The sequence below is a fragment of the Hyla sarda genome, unplaced genomic scaffold, assembly GCF_029499605.1.
Source record: "Hyla sarda isolate aHylSar1 unplaced genomic scaffold, aHylSar1.hap1 scaffold_566, whole genome shotgun sequence".
Taxonomy (NCBI): Eukaryota; Metazoa; Chordata; class Amphibia; order Anura; family Hylidae; genus Hyla; species Hyla sarda.
The window spans coordinates 22,512-41,123 of NW_026610578.1; positions in this window are offsets into that span (position 1 = coordinate 22,512).

An 18,612-nucleotide genomic window follows, 5' to 3' on the forward strand; every position below is an offset into this window, starting at 1 on the left:
CAATTTTTGAATTTTTACAAGGGGTAAAAGGAGAAAATGTATACTTCTATTTGTAGCCCAATTTCTCTCGACTAAGCACATACCTCATATGTCTATGTAAAGTGTTCGGCGGGCGCAGTAGAGGGCTCAGAAGGGAAGGAGCAACAAGGGGATTTTGGAGCGTACGTTTTTCTGAAATGGTTTTTGGGGGGCATGTCCCATATAGGAAGCCCCTATGGTGCCAGGACAGCAAAAAATACCCACATGGCATACCATTTTGGAAACTAGACCCCTTGAGGAACGTAACAAGGAATAAAGTGAGCCTTAATACCCCACAGGTGTTTCACGACTTTTGCATATGTAAAAAAAATTTAAAAAATTTCAATAAAATGTGTGCTTCCCCCCAAATTTCACATTTTTGCAAGGGTTAATAGCAGAAAATAGCCCCCAAAATTTGTAACCCCATCTCTTCTGAGTATGGAGGTACCCCATAAGTTGACATGAAGTGCACTATGGGCGAACTACAATGCTCAGAAGAGAAGGAGTCATATTTGGCTTTTTGAGAGCAAATTTTGCTCGGGGGCATGTCGCATTTAGGAAGCCCCTATGGTGCCAGGACAGCAAAAATAACCCCCACATGGCATACCACATTGGAAACGAGACCCCTTGAGGAACGTAACAAGGGGTACAATGAGCATTTACCCCCCACTGGTGTCTGTCAGATCTTTGGAACAGTGGGCTGTACAAAATTTTTAATTTGCGCAGCCCACTGTTCCAAAGATCTGTCAGACACCAGTGGGGTGTAAATTCTCACTGCACCCCTCATTACATTCCGTGAGGGGTGTAGTTTCCAAAATGGGGTCACAAGTGTTTTTTTTTTTTTTTTTTTTGCGTTTGTCAAAACCGCTGTAACAATCAGCCACCCCTGTGAAAATCGCCTCAAATGTACATGGTGCACTCTCCCTTCTGGGCCTTGTTGTGCGCCCCCAGAGCACTTTGCGCCCACATATGGGGTATCTCCGTAGTCGGGAGAAGTTGCATTACAAGTTGTGGTGGGCTTTCTTCCCTTTTACCTCTTGTCAAAATGAAAAGTATAGGGCAACACAGCATGTTAGTGTAAAAAAATTTTTTTTTTTTACACTAACATGCTGGTGTAGACCCCAATTTCACCTTTTCATAAGGGGTGAAAGGAGAAAAAGCCCCCCAAAATTTGTAAGGCAATTTCTCCCGAGTACGGCGATACCCCGTATGTGACCCTAAACTGTTGCCTTGAAATACGACAGGGCTCCGAAGTGAGAGAGCGCCATGCGCATTTGAGGCCTGAATTAGGGATTTGCATTGGGGTGGACATAGGGGTATTCTACGCCAGTGATTCCCAAACAGGGTGCCTCCAGCTGTTGCAAAACTCCCAGCATGCTTGGACAGTCAACGGCTGTCCGGCAATACTGGGAGTTGTTGTTTTGCAACAGCTGGAGGCTCCATTTTGAAAACAGTGGCGTACCAGACGTTTTTCATTTTTATTGGGGAAGGAGGGGGGCTGTGTAGGGCTATGTGTATATGTAGTGTTTTTTACTTTTTATTTTATTTTGTATTAGTGTAGTGTAGTGTTTTTAGGGTACAGTCACACGGGCAGGGGGGTTACAGCGATTTTCCCGCTGCGAGTTTGAGCTGCCGCGCAAAATTTGCTGCATCGCAAACTTGCAGCCTGATACTCACTGTAAGCCCCCTGCCCATGTGAATGTACCCTGTACATTCACAAGGGGGGGACCTCCAGCTGTTGCAAAACTACAACTCCCAGCATGCACAGTCTATCAGTGCATGCTGGTAGTTATAGTTTTGCAACAGCTGGAGGCACACGGGTTGGGAAACACTGAGTTAGGAAACAGACAATGTTTCCCAACCAGTGTGCCTCCTGTTGTTGCAAAACCACAACTCCCAAACATTCTCAGGCATGCTGGGAGTAGTAGTTCGGCAACATCTTTAGAGCCAGATGTTGCCGAACTACAACTCCCAGCATGCTTGGAGTTGTAGTTTGCAACATCTGGAGGACTACAGTTTGCAGACCACTACTACAGTGGTTCCCAATCTGTGCCCTTCCAGATGTTGCAAACCTACAACTCCCAGTATGCCAAAACTGTCCAGGCATGCTGGGAGTTGTAGTTCTGCAACATCTGAAGGGCCAGATGTTACAGACCTACAACTCCCAGCATGCCTGGACAGTAAGGGCATGCTGAGGATGTGTAGTTTTGCAACATCTGGAAGGGCACAGTGGTCTCCAAACTGTGGACCTCCAGATGTTGCAAAACTGCAACTCCCAGCATGCCCAGACGCCAAGGGCTGTCTGGGCATGCTGGGAGTTGTAGTATATAGGGTCCCAATACAGCAATGCATGTCGCTTTACGGCGACGTGCATTGCTGTAAAGGGCCCGACCGCGGCTGAAGAGCTACTCACCTGTCGCCGCCGCAGCCATCTTCCCCGCCGGGATCCGGGTCTTCAGGGACGAGGTAAGTACCGGGGCCGGTCCCCAGCACTCCCCTGTCCCCCGCCGCATCCTCCGGTCTTCCTCCCATCCTCTCCGGACTTCAAGGGGCCGGACAGGACGGGAGGAAGTAACCGCCCCCCCCTCCTGCGATTGGTCGGTTAACTAACCGACAGATCGCAGGGAATAGGAGGAGGTGGCAGGCTTGCCTCCTCGCTCCTAGGCTCCAGCATGGTCCTGGCTGTCTGTGACAGCCGGGATCATGCGAAATTACCGGGCGGTCGGGTCCCAGAGACCCGATCAGCCCGGTATCGCCGCAGATCGCAAGGGCGATTTCCCTTGCGATTTGCGGCGAACGCCGACATGGGGGGCATACATGGCCCCCCTCGGCGTTTGCCCTGGATCCCTGCTGAAGGATTTCAGCAGGGATCCGCTTCCGATCTCCGCCGGGTGAGCGGCGGAGACCAGGAAAAGACATGACGTATGCATACGTCATGGGTCCTTAAGACCCAGGGTGTGATGGCGGATGCATACGTCATGGGTCCTGAAGAGGTTAAAGTACTGTGCACAACGTATATGTGGTTTATTGCTGGGGTATGCGTGCTGTTTAACAAAACATGGTGGCCGGGAAGTCTGACCATGAGGCTATTTGGTAGTAAATAGGCAATAGCATGAGGAACTTATTCTATGACCATTACATTGTTGGGTCTACATCAGATGTCTCAAACTGGTGGCCCTCCAGATGTTGCAAAACTTCAACTCCCAGTATTCCCGACAGACATTAGCTGCAGAAAATGGCTGTCTGGGCATGTCCAGGCATGCTGGGAGTTGACGTTTTAAATCATCTGGAGGGCCACCAGTTTGAGACCCCCGGTCTATATGCTTATTTTAAAATAGGCGGAAAGTGATGACTGTGTACTGCCGGTGTGAACTGTGACTTGTTGAGATATCAGCATTCGTGGCTTGTGTGAGGACACACCACTGGTGGAGAGATGTGAGAGCGACATCAGCCTCCATAGAGCCACATGGAGCGACATCAGCCACCATAGAGCCACATAGAGTGACATCAGCCACCATAGAGCCACATGGAGCGACATCAGCCACCATAGAGCCACATGGAGCGACATCAGCCACCATAGAGCCACATAGAGCGACATCAGCCACCATAGAGCCACATGGAGTGACATCAGCCACCATAGAGCCACATGGAGCGACATCAGCCACCATAGAGCCACATAGAGCGACATCAGCCACCATAGAGCCACATGGAGCGACATCAGCCACCATAGAGCCACATGGAACAACATCAGCCACCATAGAGCCACATAGAGCGACATCAGCCACCATAGAGCCACATAGAGTGACATCAGCCACCATAGAGCCACATAGAGCGACATCAGCCACCATAGAGCGACATCAGCCACCATAGAGCGACATCAGCCACCATAGAGCCACATAGAGCGACATCAGCCACCATAGAGCCACATGGAGCGACATCAGCCACCATAGAGCCACATGGAGCGACATCAGCCACCATAGAGCCACATAGAGCGACATCAGCCACCATAGAGCCAAATAGAGCGACATCAGCCACCATAGAGCCACATAGAGCGACATCAGCCACCATAGAGCCACATGGAGCGACATCAGCCACCATAGAGCCACATGGAGCGACATCAGCCACCATAGAGCGACATCAGCCACCATAGAGCCACATGGAGCGACATCAGCCACCATAGAGCCACATCAGCCACCATAGAGCCACATGGAACAACATCAGCCACCATAGAGCCACATGGAACGACATCAGCCACCAGGCCAGTATTTTACCGGCACAGCCTTTATTTTGCCGACCCTGACGGTTATTTTTATATAAAAAATACTGGCAATTCAATGGCCGGTATTTATCCAACCAATCCGACTCCTGGAATGGATCCAACCAATCAGATTCCCGGAATGTTGCACCATATACTATACCAGTGTTTCCCAACCAGAGTGCATCCAGCTGTCGCAAAACTGCAACTCCCAGCATGCCCGGACAGCTGTTGGCTGTCTGGGCATGCTGGGAGTTGCAGTTTTGCGACAGCTGGAGGCACCCTTGGTTGGGAAACACTGGTTTAGAGTGGGCAGCAGAAGAGTCAGCTGGAGCCGGGGGACAGACAAGTACCATCCGTGACATGAAAAGCACCTAAATAAGAATTGCTGAAGCAGCACAGGGACTACAAAGTGTTAACCCTGAAGTAGGATCATCTGAGAGAGATTAAGAGGTTGTATTATAATAGTCTGCCCCTGCTACGAGGGCCTAGGACTAGTATTAAAGGGGTTCTCTGGTGCTTACACATCTTTTCCCCTAACCAAAGGATAGGGGATAAGATGCCTGATCGCGGGACTCCCGCCGCTGGGGACCCCAGGATCTTGAACGCGGCACCCCGTTTGTAATCAGTCCCCGGAGCTGTCACGCCCCTTCCCGTAGGCTTGCATTGAGGGGCGGAGCGTGACGTCACACAGGGGCGGAGGCGTGACGTCACACGCCGCCGGCCGTGTGGTCGCCGGTAATCAGACCCGGAGAGAACACGCTCCGGGGACTGATTACAAACGGGGTGCTGTGTGCAAGATCACGGGGGTCCCCAGCGGCGGGACTCCCGCGATCAGGCATCTTATCCCCTATCCTTTGGATAGGGGATAAGATGTCTAAGCACCGGAGAACCCCTTTAAGATATTGAGCCCTCGGCTATGAGAACATTTGATCTGTCTTAGACTGCATTCACACTTTGTTTTTACATTACGAGTGCCAGATACGGCTGGGGGAGGGGCAAACCGGGCTCTCCCGTATCCCAGCCGGACCAGCACTCAACTCCATTTACTTTAATGAGCCGACCGGAGTCAAACGCTGACTCCGGTTGGCTCATTTTTGACCCGTATGCGGTTTCCTGACCTCTAAAAAAACGGGAGATACATTTAACATTAAAACTAGATTAACATGCCAATCAGACCATGTTATGTATGTTATACAATGTATCTGTTCGCTACAATATGTAGGACGCACCACACAGCCCCTCCATAATCGATTAAATAAACATTGTTATAATATCCGTAATACATTTTTATTACATGGAGTCTCCAGGCATTGCGCACAATCTCATCCTGATGTACAGCATCCTATAACCATCACACCCATAGAGGCAATTCCAACACATATCTCAAATCGTTTTGAACAGTAGAAAAGAAAAGAAATGTATTGGATATATCGAATGGGTACTTTAGTTCCGGATGGACTTAATGAACTCTCAGAAGTGATACTGTAAAATTATCCCATTCATTCCTTGGAAACAAACACAATAAATACACTTTCAACTAATCCAGATATATTCATACTTATATGCTTCATTTAATGCCACTCGCAGCCATTTAACTCTTTCAACTGACAGTTTACCTATTTTCCTTACCTTATTTCCTGAGTACATCCCGGGATATGCGCTTGTTCTAAAGCCGTTAGCAGCGATCGTTATATCCCCGCTCGCTCTCCCCTGTACTAGCCTAATAATGTACATAAACATGGTAAATGTCTCTACTTCGGCTGTTACACACTGCCATCTACTGGTGGATTTTCATCATAGCACTCGGCACTTTTTTATTTAACCCCTTAAGGACTGAGCCCTTTTTCACCTTAACCCCTTGGGGACGGAGCCCATTATGACCCTAAAGACGGGAGCATTTTTTGCAAATCTGACCACTGTCACTTTAAACATTAATAACTCTGGAATGCTTTTACTTATAAATTAGATTCCGAGATTGTTTTTTTCGTGACATATTCTACTTTATGTTAGTGGTAAATTTTCGGCGATACTTGCATCCTTTCTTGGTGAAAAATTTGAAAATTTCATGAAAAATTTGAAAATTTAGCATTTTTCTAACTTTGAAGCTCTCTGCTTATAAGGAATATGGATATTCCAAATAAATTATATATTGATTCACATATACAATATGTCTACTTTATGTTTGCATCATAAAATTGATGAGTTTTTACTTTTGGAAGACATCAGAGGGCTTCAAAGTTCAGCAACAATTTTCCAATTTTTCGCAAAATTTTCAAAATCGGAATTTTTCAGGGACCAGTTCAGGTTTGATGTGGATTTGAAGGGTCTTCTGGTTAGAAATACCCGATAAATGACCCCATTATAAAAACTGCACCCCTCAAAGTATTCAAAATGACATTCAGTAAGTGTGTTAACCCTTTAGGTGTTTCACAGGAATAGCAGCAAAGTGAAGGAGAAAATTCAAAATCTTCATTTTTTACACTGGCATGTTCTTGTAGACCCAGTTTTGGAATTTTTACAAGGGGTAAAAGGAAAAAAATCCTCTCAAAATTTGTAACCCAATTTCTCTCGAGTAAAAAAATACCTCATATGTGTATGTCAAGTGTTCGGCGGGCGCAGTAGAGGGCTCAGAAGCGAAGGAGCAACAGGGGGATTTAGGAGAGTGAGTTTTTCTGAAATGGTTTTTGGGGGGCATGTCCCATTTAGGAAGCCCCTATGGTGCCAGGACAGCAAAAAACCCCACATCGCACACTATTATGGAAACGACACCCCTCAAGGAACGTAACAAGGGGTACGGTGAGCCTTAACACCCCACAGGTATTTGACAACTTGTTGTTAAAGTCGGATGTGTAAATTAAAAAAAAATATTTTTCCACTAAAATGCTGGGTTTTCCCCAAATTTTACTTTTTTACAAAGGGTAGTAGGAGAAAATGCCCCCCCAAAATTTGTAACCCCATTTCTTCTGAGTATGGAAATACCCCATGTTTGGACGTCCAGTGCACTGCGAGCGAACTACAATGCTCAGAAGAGAAGGAGCACCATTGAGCTTTTAGAGAGATAATTTGTTTGGAATGGAAGTTGGGGGCCATGTGCATTTACAAAGCCCCCCGTGGTGCCAGAACAGTGGACCCCCCACATGTGACCCCATTTTGGAAACTACACCCCTCACGGAATGTAATAAGGGGTACAGTGAGTATTTACACCCTACTGGCGTTTGACAGATATTTGGAACAGTGGGCTGTGCAAACAAAAAAATTTAATTTTCCATTTTCACGTACCACTGTCCCAAAAATCTGTCAGACCCCTGTGGGGCGTAAATGCTCACTGTACCCCTTATTACATTCCGTGAGGGGTGTAGTTTCCAAAATGGGGTCACATGTGGGTATTTATTTTTTTGCATTTATGTCAGAACCGCTGTAAAATCAGCCACCCCTGTGCAAATCACCAATTTCGGCCTCAAATGTACATAGTGCGCTCTCACTCCTGAGCCTTGTTGTGCGCCCGCAGAGCATTTTACGCCTACATATGGGGTATTTCCGTACTCAGGAGAAATTGCGTTACAAATTTTGGGGTCTTTTTTTCCTTTTACCTCTTGTGAAAATAAAAAGTAAAGGGCAACACCAGCATGTTAGTGTAAAATTTTTTTTTTTTACACTAACAGGCTGGTGTAGACCCCAACTTTTCCTTTTCATAAGGGGTAAAAGGAGAAAAAGCCCCCCAAATTTGTAGTGCAATTTCTCCCGAGTACAGAGATACCCCATATGTGGCCCTAAACTGTTTCCTTGAAATACGACAGGGCTCCAAAGTGAGAGAGCGCCATGCGCATTTGAGGACTAAATTAGGGATTGCATAGGGGTGGACATAGGGGTATTCTACGCCAGTGATTCCCAAACAGGGTGCCTCCAGCTGTTGCTAAACTCCCAGCATGCCTGAACAATCAGTGGCTGTCCAGAAATGCTTGGAGTTGTAGTTTTGCAACAGCTGGAGGCTCCGTTTTGGAAACACTGCTGTACAATACGTTTTTCATTTTTATTGGGGGGGGGGGGGGGGGGGGACAGTGTAAGGGGGTGTATATGTAGTGTTTTACTCTTTATTAGGTGTTAGTGTAGTGTAGTGTTTTTAGGGTACATTCACACTGGCGGGTTACGGTGAGTTTCCCGCTAGGAATTTGCGCTGCGGTGAAAAATTTGCCGCAGCTCATACTTGAAGCAGGAAACTTGCTGGAAACCCGCCCGTGTGAATGTACCCTGTATGTTCACATGGGGGGGGGGGGGGGCAAACCTCCAGCTGTTTCAAAACTACAACTCCCAGCATGCACGCTCTGTCAGTACATGCTGGGAGTTGTAGTTTTGCAACAGCTGGAGGCACACTGGTTGGAAAACCTTCAGTTAGGTTCTGTTACCTAACTCAGTATTTTTCAACCAATGAGCCTCCAGCTGTTGCAAAACTACAACTCCCAGCATGCACGGTCTGTCAGTACATGCTGGGAGTTGTAGTTTTGAAACAGCTGGAGGCACACTGGTTGGAAAATACTGAGTTGGGTTCTGTTACCTAACTCAGTATTTTCCAACCAGTGTGCCTCCAGCTGTTGCAAAACTACAATTCCCAGCATGTCTGATCACAGAAGGGCATGCTGGGAGATGTAGTTATGCAACAGCTGGAGGTACGCAACTACAACTCCCAGCATGCCGAGACAGCTGTTTTCTGTGTGGGCATGCTGGAATTTGTAGTTTTGCAACATCTGGAGTGCTACAATTTAGAGACCACTGAACAGTGATCTCCAAACTGTGGACCTCCAGATGTTGCAAAACTACAACTCCCAGCATGCCCAGACAGCAAACAGCTGTGTGGGCATGCTAGGAGTTGTAGTTTTGCAAGATCTAGAGGGCAGTATAGAGATCACTGTGCAGTGGTCTCTAAACTGCAGACCTCCAGCTGTTGCAAAACTACAAATTCCAGCATGCCCACACAGCAAACAGCTGTCTGGGCATGCTGGGAGTTGTAGTTTTGCAACATCTGGAGGGCTACAGTCTAGAGACCACTATAGTGGTCTCAGACTGTAGCCCTCTAGATGTTGCTAGGCAACTACTCACCGACTTCCGTCGCATCCGGGAGCCGTCCTCTTCTGCCGCACGCCACCGCCGATCTCCGTCGCCGACCGCCGATCCCCGTCGCTCCGCTGCCTCCGGAGGGGTAAGTGGACGTCGGCGCCCGGTCCTCTTCATTTTCCCCGTTCTGCCCCGCCTATTGTGGGAGGGCAGAACGGGGAAACCGAAAGTAAACCCCTCCGCCCCTGATCTGCTATTGGTGGTCGCGTCTAGACCACCAATAGCAGAAATAGGAGGGGTGGCAACTCTGCCACCTCACTCCTATCGCTTTAGGGGGATCGTGGGTGTCTTAGACACCCGCGATCCCCCTTCTATTCCGGGTCACCGGGTCACCATAGACCCGTAATGACCCGGAATTGGCGCAAATCACAAGTGTGAATTCACTTGCGATTTGCGCCGATCGCCGACATGGGGGGGTCTAATGACCCCCCTGGGCATTTGCACGGGGTGCCTGCTGATAGATATCAGCAGTCACCCCGGCCCGGTCCCCGCCGGCGCGCGGCGGGGGCCGAAATTCCCACGGGCGTATGGATACGCCCTTCGTCCTTAAGTACCAGGACGCAAGGGCGTATGCATACGCCCTTCGTCCCCAACAGGTTAAGGACTCAGCCGTTTTTTGCAATTCTGACCACTCTCACTTTAAACATTAATAACTCTGGAATGCTTTTACTTATCATTCTGATTCCGAGATTGTTTTTTTGTGACATATTCTACTTTAACTTAGTGGTAAAATTTTATGGTAACTTGCATCCTTTCTTTGTGAAAAATCCCCAAATTTGATGAAAAAATTGAAAATTTAGCATTTTTCTAATTTGAAGCTCTCTGCTTGTAAGGAAAATGGATATTCAAAATAAAAAATAATTTTGATTCACATATACAATATGTCTACTTTATATTGACATCATAAAATTTATGAATTTTAACTTTTGGAAGACACCAGAGGGCTTCAAAGTTCAGCAGCAATTTTCAAATTTTTCACAAAATTTTCAAACTCGATATTTTTCAGGGACCAGTTCAGATTTGAAGAGGATTTGAAGGATCTTCATATTAGAAATACCCCACAAATGACCCCATTATAAAAACTGCACCCCCCAAAGTATTCAAAATGACATTCAGTCAGTGTTTTAACCCTTTAGGTGTTTCACAAGAATAGCAGCAAAGTGAAGGAGAAAATTCAAAATCTTCATTTTTTACACTCGCATGTTCTTGTAGACCCAATTTTAGAATTTTTGCATGTTGTAAAAGGAGAAAATTTTTACTTGTATTTGTAGCCCAATTTTTCTCGAGTAAGCACATACCTCATATGTCTATGTAAAGTGTTCGGCGGGCGCAGTAGAGGGCTCAGAAGGGAAGGAGCGACAAGGGGATTTCTGAAATGGTTTTTGGGGGGCATGTCACCTTTAGGAAGCCCCTAGGGTGTCAAAACAGCAAAAAAAAAAAAAACACATGGCATACCATTTTGGAAACTAGACCCCTTGAGGAATGTAACAAGGAATTAAGTGAGCCTTAATACCCCACAGGTGTTTCATGACTTTTGCAAATGTAAAAAAAAAAAAAAAATAATTACCTAAAATGCTTGGTTTCCCCAAAATTTCACATTTTTACAAAGGGTTAAAGCCGAAAATACCCCCCAAAATTTGAAGCCCAATTTCTCCTGATTCAGAAAACACCCCATATGGGGGTGAAAAGTGCTCTGCTGGCGCACTACAGGTCCCTGAAGAGGAGTAGTCACATTTGGCTTTTTGGAAGCAAATTTTGCTCTGGGGGCATGCCGCATTTAGGAAGCCCCTATGGTGCCAGGACAGCAAAAAAAAAAAACACATGGCATACCATTTTGGAAACTAGACCCCTTGGGGAATGTAACAAGGGGTAAAGTGAACCTTAATACCCCACAGGGGTTTCACGACTTTTGCATATGTAAATTTTTTTTTTGGGCGGGGGGGGGATAGGGTATTTTGGTATAAAATTTGGAAGTCAATGTACCCTGGACTGGTACATTGGAGCCGAATTCTGGGGAATGAAAATTAGGGCAAAGGATGGAAATTTTTGTACTCCATGGAAGTGTGATACTCCCTGAAGCAGTCTATGCAGAGGCCCGGATTATCTGGGCAAGTGTCACACTGAATGGTGGTGTCCCTCCGTCTCCCCTTCCTGTAACACACTCTGCATTTCTTCTGGGTTCGTCCCGACCTTCTAGTGTTGGGGATCACACCAGGAAAGTGTTGGCCCGGGACGATCCGGGGACCTAAATTTCCAGAGGTGCTCTGACCCGCTCCTTGGCGGTCACCAAAGATGAGGGCCTTTAGAACTACCTCTTGGAACTCCAGGTATGTCCCTGTGTTGCCAGCGTTCTGGTACAGTATAAAAGAGTTGTACATGGCAACCTGTACCATGTAGACCGCAACCTTTTTATACCATACACGTGTTTTCCGCATGGCATTATATGGCTTGAGGACTTGATCAGAAAGATCAACTCCCCCCATATACTGATTGTAGTCCAGAATACAATCAGGCTTGAGGACCGGTCCCGCGGTACCTCGCACAGGGACAGGGGTGCTGCCATTCCCATGAATTGTGGTGAGCATAAGGACATCCCTCTTGTCCTTATACCGGACCAACAACAGGTTCTCATGGGAAAAGGCACGGGACTCACCCCGGGGGATAGGAGCATGTAGGGGATGGGGCGGAAGGCCTCTTTGATTCTTCCGGACTGTCCCACAAGCGACCGTGGATCTGGCGGCGAGGGATGTGAAGAGAGGGATACTAGTATAAAAGTTATCCCCATAAAGGTGGTAACCTTTATCTAGCAATGGGTGCAAAAGGCCCCAAACGATTTTCCCGCTAACACCCAGAGTGGAGGGACATTCTGGGCGTTCAAAACGGGAATCTCGTCCCTCATACACTATAAACTTGCAAGTGTACCCAGAGGTACTCTCGCAAAGTTTATACATCTTCACGCCATACCGCGCTTGCTTGGTTGGGATGTATTGCCGGAAGCTGAGTCTCCCCTTGAAGCTGATGAGCGACTCATCAATAGAGACCTCCCGCCTCGGGACATAGGCCTCCCAAAATCTGGCCCCGAAGTGATTGATGACCGGCCTGATTTTATACAGGCGGTCATACGCAGGATCAGTTCGGGGGGGGACATTCCGCATTATCAGCATAATGCAAACATCTCCAAATGGCCTCGAACCGGGGACGTGTCATGGCCATACTGTAGAGGGGTGTCTGGTAAAAGACGTCCCCACTCCAATATTGCCTGACACAGGGTTTTTTAACTATATCCATATGCAGCGCGAGGCCCCAAAAGGTCCTCATTTCGGCTGCATCGACTGGAGTCCAGCCGCCGGGTCTAGCTAAAAATGAGCCCGGGTTAGCGTATGACGAACTGTTGGGCATACAGGTTCGTCTGTGTAACCATCAAATTAACAAAGTAGTCACTGAAAAAATGACCGAAAAAGTCCTTTTCAGTGAACCCGACAATGTTAATTTTGATTCCTGAGTCGCCAACAAACTCAGGAATCACGGGCTCGTGGTCCGCTGGCTCAGCCCAGTCAAGTTCTCCGGTACGAGGTACCAGTGACCTTGGCAGGGGGGCTTCACTAGTATGAGCGCCAGGGGGACTCATACTAGCATGGGGCACAGGGTCAAGGGCAGAGGAGGTTTGCGGCACCGCACGGCGGCGTCTCCGCCGCCTTGGCTCATCATCTGAACTAGATGATGAGGAGGACGATGAAATAAGGAAGCTGGGGTCTTCATCATCTGAGCCGCTCTCGGTATCGGAGGCAATTAGGTCATATGCCTCCTCCGCCGAGAACACTCTGCGGGCCATTTCCCTACTCTAATGTGGATACGGGGGGGGTGTGTGTGTGTGTGTGTGGAAAAACTTTATTGGTGTATGTGCTGCGTGTGGTGCGATATTACCTCCCTAACCCTCCCTAGCCTAACCTAACTAAACTAACCCGCCCTAACAGAAAGAAAAAAAATATAAAAAAGGGGACTTTTATTTTTTTATTTTTTTTTAGAAAGGGGACTTCTAACGCAAAAAAAGCCCTGCGCCAAAAAAAAGCGTTTATCTAATCAGTGGTGTGCGCACTGATTAGCGCTTGTGGCGGCAGGGGGCGCAGAAGTCAGTGGGGGGTCCGGCCACTCAGCCCAGAACAGTGGCTGGTGGCTTGTACACAGACCCCCACACAAAAAAAAACGAAAAATAAAATAAAAAAAACGCTTAATCCCGAAAAAATGCACCCGCCTGAACCCCCAAAAACGCTGATCAGTGATAAATCACCGACAGCGGTGGGACAGGCTGCACACACAGGTACGGTCCGTCCACACAGTACACGCCTGCTACTGGTGGCACGGAACACCTATGGGTGCAAAAAAAGAACGCGGTAACCGAAAAAAGTGCCTTTACCACCAAAAAAAAACGCTGATCAGTGATAAATCACTGACAGCGGTGAGGCACGCCGCACACACAGGTAAGGTCCGGCCACACAGTACACGCCTGCTACTGGGGGCACGGACCGCCTATGGGTGCAAAAACACGCTAGAAAACCGGAAAAAAAGCGCCGGCACCACAAAAAAAACGCAGGGCCGGGGTCACGCAGCTAAAGGTGCTACAGACCCACGGACACCCACTGAGGTACGCTGGAAAAAAAAAAAAAGACTTTTTTTTTTTTTTTTTTAACCCTAACCTGTCCCTACCTAATCTAAAGCTATCCCTGGGGATTTCTGTGCCAAGGGGCCACAGAAAGGGGGCAAGGGGCACTTTTTTTTTACTGAGGGGATGGTGGGCAGCACGGGGCTCCGTCCTGCACACCAGATCTCTCTGAAATGGCGGGCAGAACGGAGCAACATGCTCCTAGCCCACCAGATCCCCTCCCATTACATTGTGATTGGTATGGCCACTTTGGCCACCCAATCACAGCTGTACTGAGGGGGGTGGCCACAATGCCAGCCCCCAGTACAGCATGGATGGTGATTGGTGGTGTATACTACACCACCAGTCACCATCTATATCCAGGTCACAGGGTCACACGTGACCCTGATGACCTGGAACCGCTGCAGAACGCCGGTTAGTAGTTACCGGCGTCCTGCAGCGATCGCCGGTATAGGAGGTCCTCCGGACCTCCTCCGGCACACTGCCGGGATGTCTGCTGATAGAAATCAGCAGACATCCGGCTCCGATCCCCGCCCGGCGAGCGGCGGGGAACGGAATCGCAGCGCATCGCTCGTCTGAATTGGCGAGCGATGCGCTGCGATTGCCGACATGGGGGGTCATCATGACCCCCCTAGGCGATATGCCGGGATGCCTGCTGAACGATTTCAGCAGGCATCCGGCTCCGGCGCCCCTCCGGCTAGCGGCGGGGGGCCGGGATATGACAGGACGTACTCAAACGTCCTGAGTCCTTAAGGACTCGGAAAAGGTGTCGTTTGAGTACGTCCTGCGTCCTTAAGGGGTTAATTAAATAAATGTATTATATTGGTTTTTATTTAGACAATATATCAGGCCTTTCATTACAATTATTTTACTTATTTATTCAATTGTTTTATGCTATTTTAGTTTTATTAATGTGTATGTTTTTTGCACACAGCTTCTACGGCACTCCGGAAGTTGTCATCGCCCCCCCCCCCCCCCTTTTTTTTTTTCTTCAATTGTTGTCTTATAAAAGCAAGTATTTTCCAGTATGTAGACTATGCCTGATGAAGATCCCTGTTCGGGATCGAAACGCGTTGCACTGTATATAATAAAACAATTTCATTCAATCCTGGACCAGCGCCGTCATTGAGAGGAACTCTTTTTCCATTCATTTCTCCGGTTTCCTGACCTAGAACCGTAGTTCTGCTGCTCAGCAGCAGCGTGAGTTAACTCTTTCCTTGCTTGGCTCCTGAATGGTATACATGGGTCCAGGGGCGGATCCAGAGTCGAGTCTCGGGAGGGGCACTATTAGAGTATTTTGTGTTGGCGGACAGAAAACAAGGTGTTGCTTACGGAACTTACAATATTATTAAATGTATCATACAGTCCTAACCTTCTTTAAGACTCTTAGACCATGTTCACATGTCAGAATAATAATCAAATATACCAATTGCCACAGAATGGGAAAGTGCTAAAGAGGTTTTTACCATTTAAAACTACAGCTCCCAGTATGACCTAAGCAGTTGTGAGGGGATGCTGGGAGTTGTTGTTTCACCCATCATAACTGCAGTCACTCCAGCTCTGATAGGACATAGTGAGGAGGATACAGAATGATATGAGTGACTACAGGTGACGTGTTCTCTATAGTCTTTCCTTATCTAATTCAGATGTACTTACCACGGGACTTGTTCCAGCTAAATCTTCTCTCTGCAGACGCCCAGACGTCTCCTCACTATGATTCTGATCCTCTATATGAAAACAATAATTATTATAACCCTGCCAGACACTGTATTCTTCGAATATAATACTGGCACACACCCTCTGAATATAATTCTGACACACTGTACCCCCTGAAAATACAACACACTGTACCCTCTGAATATAATACCGCCACACACCGTACCCTCTGAATATAATACTATCATACACTGCACCCTCTAAATATAATACTACCACACACTGTGCCCCTGAATATAATACTACCACACTGTGCCCTCTAAAATTAATACTACTACTACACACTGCACTCTCTGAATATAATACTACCACACACTGCACTCTCTGAATACAATACTACCACACACTGCACTCTCTGAATACAATACTACCACACACTGCACTCTCTGAATATAATACTACCACACACTGCACTCTCTGAATATAATACTACCACACACTGCACTCTCTGAATATAATACTACCACACACTGCACTCTCTGAATATAATACTACCTCACACTGCACTCTCTGAATATAATACTACCCCACACTGCACTCTCTGAATATAATACTACCCCACACTGCACTCTCTGAATATAATACTACCACACACTGTACCCTCTGAATATAATACTACCACACACTGCACTCTCTGAATATAACTTGCTGTGCAGTGCACCCTCTGAATATAATACTACCACACACTGCACTCTCTGAATATAATACTACCACACACTGCACTCTCTGAATATAATACTACCACACACTGCACTCTCTGAATATAATACTACCACACACTGCGCTCTCTGAATATAACTTGCTGTGCAGTGCACTCTCTGAATATAATACTACCACACACTGCACTCTCTGAATATAATACTACCCCACACTGCACTCTCTGAATATAATACTACCACACACTGCACTCTCTGAATATAATACTACCACACACTGCGCTCTCTGAATATAACTTGCTGTGCAGTGCACTCTCTGAATATAATACTACCACACACTGCACTCTCTGAATATAATACTACCCCACACTGCACTCTCTGAATATAATACTACCACACACTGCACTCTCTGAATATAACTTGCTGTGCAGTGCTCCCTCTGAATAAAATACCCAAATGTATTGTTGCCCATAAAAAAATGTAACACCCCAGAAATTCCTCATAATATACACTATACTTCTGAAATGCAGAACACTCTGTGCCTTCACATATAGTAATAATGCTCCATCTTGTGCCTCTTCATATAATAATTATGACCCGTCCCGTTCCCCCCACATAGTAATGCCCTGTGCCCCTAACATATAATGCCCCCTGTGCTGTGCCCTTCACATATAATTCCCCCGTTCTTTGCCCCTCACATATAATGCCCCCATCATGCGTCCCTCACATATAATGCCCCCATCATGTGCCCCTCACATATAATGCCCCCCGTGCTGTGCCCCTCACATATAATGTCCCCTTTGCTGTGCCCCTCACATATAATGTCCCCTTTGCTGTGCCCCTCACATATAATGCCCCCGTGCTGTGCCCCTCACAAATAATGCCCCCGTTCTTTGCCCCTCACATATAATGCCCCGATCATGTGCCCCTCATATATAATGCCCCCATCATGCACCCCTCACATATAATGCCCCCATCATGCACCCCTCACATATAATGCCCCCATCATGCACCCCTCACATATAATGCCCCATGCTGTGCCCTTCACATATAATGCCCCCGTTCTTTGCCCCTCACATATAATGCCCCCGTTCTTTGCCCCTCAGATATGCCCCCATCATGCGCCCCTCACATATAATGCCCCCATGTCCTGTCCCCTCAGGGGGCATTATATGTGAGGGGCACAGCACAGGGGGCATTATATGTTTGGGGCATATGACAGGAGCATTATATGTGAGGGGCACAGCACAGGGGGCATTATATGTGAGGGGCGCATGATGGCGCATTATATATGAGGGGCACAGGATGGGGGCATTATATATGAGGGGCGCATGATGGGGCATTATATATGAGGGGCGCATGATGGGGGCATTATATGTGTGGGGCACAGCACAGGGGGCATTATATGTGTGGGGCACAGCACAGGGGGAATCATATAATGCCCCCTGTGCTGTGCCCCATACATATAATGCCCCCTGTGCTGTGCCCCTCACATATAATACCCCCTGTGCTGTGCCCCCCACACATATAATTTATATGTGTGGGCACAGCACAAGGGGCATTATATGTGAGGGGCACAGCACAGAGGGCCCCCCTGTCATGTGCTCTTCACATATAGTGCCCCCAGTGCTTTGCCTTGCAGCCCCTCACATTAAAAATTCCCCTAAGTTTTTAAATCCCCCTCCTCCTGTACGATATAGTGCCCTTAACAGTGGCACATATTCTGTCCCCCAAATCCCCTGGGCCCTGAGCATACTCTTAGTACTTACTGTATGCCGGCCGCGGGGACGGGATTTCCGGGCGCCGGCGCGATGATGTGAAGTCATCGCGCCGGCCTGCAGTGGATCGCGACCCCGCAGCTCACACGCTGTGTACTCACAGCCAGTGGCGTTGCTAGGGTTGGTGTCACCCGTTGCGGTAGAAAATGGTGTCACCCCAGCATGCTGGGAGTTGTAGTTTTGCAACAGCTGGAGGCACCCTGGTTGGGAAACACTGACATAGATAGATAGGGAATATATAGAGACCAGGGGTTCTCACCTATTTTTAGTGAGGGTCCGCTTATCCAGGTCTGCCATCCGGTAAAGGTCCAAGCTGTATGCTAATGCTTGGTGCACACCTAGCGGCCTCAGCGCCATGAAGGCAATAGCAAACTAACAACTGAAGTGTGGAGGATGTATAACCTGAATACTGCTGCA